Raw genomic sequence first — 759 nt, forward strand, 5'->3', positions numbered from 1 at the left:
ACTGTCTGATCTCGTTTCCTCCCTTCCTCTCTCAGCCCAGGGGAACTGATCTCAAGAACTCCCTGCAATGAAGGCCTTCGAATTACATACGAAAGGGAGGGAAGGAAGGAAGGAAGGAAGGAAGGAAGGATGGACGGGAGGGAGGGAGGGAGGGAGGGAGGGAGGGAGGGAGGGAGGGAGGGAGGGAGGGAGGGAGGGAGAGAGGGAGGGAGGGAGGGAGGAAGGAAGGAAAAGGAACTGGAAAGAAGGCTCAGTGGTTAAGAGCCGTGACTGTTCTTGCAGAGGACCCGGTGCGACTCCCAGGACACAAAGAGCAGCTCACAGTCATCTGCAACCACAATTCTAAGGGATCTGATGCCCCTCTTCTGACGTCTATGGGTACTGCATGCAAATGGTGTACATACACACATAAAATAAAAATAAAATTTTTTTAAGGAAAGGAAGGAAAAGTTTGGGTTTTTCAGGAAGATCTACAAGCCAGGAAATAACCACATCCGGAAAAGTTCTCCCAGACTTTGGCTGATTCTTTTCATTTCTTTTTTGTTAGTGTTTTAGACAGGGTTTCCCAAGGTCCAGGCTGACCTCAAACTCATTACTCCTTGAATGCTGGAATTACAGGTGTGCACCACCACATCTGACTTCTAGTTCCTTTTCTTCTTTCTTTTTGTTCTTGTCATTGACTGATTGCACAGTAAATAATTATGTAAGAAATTTAATCCCGTATCTTATAATTCACATATTGGATAATAAAAACATATT

The sequence above is a fragment of the Mesocricetus auratus genome, unplaced genomic scaffold (genome assembly GCF_017639785.1).
Source record: "Mesocricetus auratus isolate SY011 unplaced genomic scaffold, BCM_Maur_2.0 Super-Scaffold_100676, whole genome shotgun sequence".
Taxonomy (NCBI): Eukaryota; Metazoa; Chordata; class Mammalia; order Rodentia; family Cricetidae; genus Mesocricetus; species Mesocricetus auratus.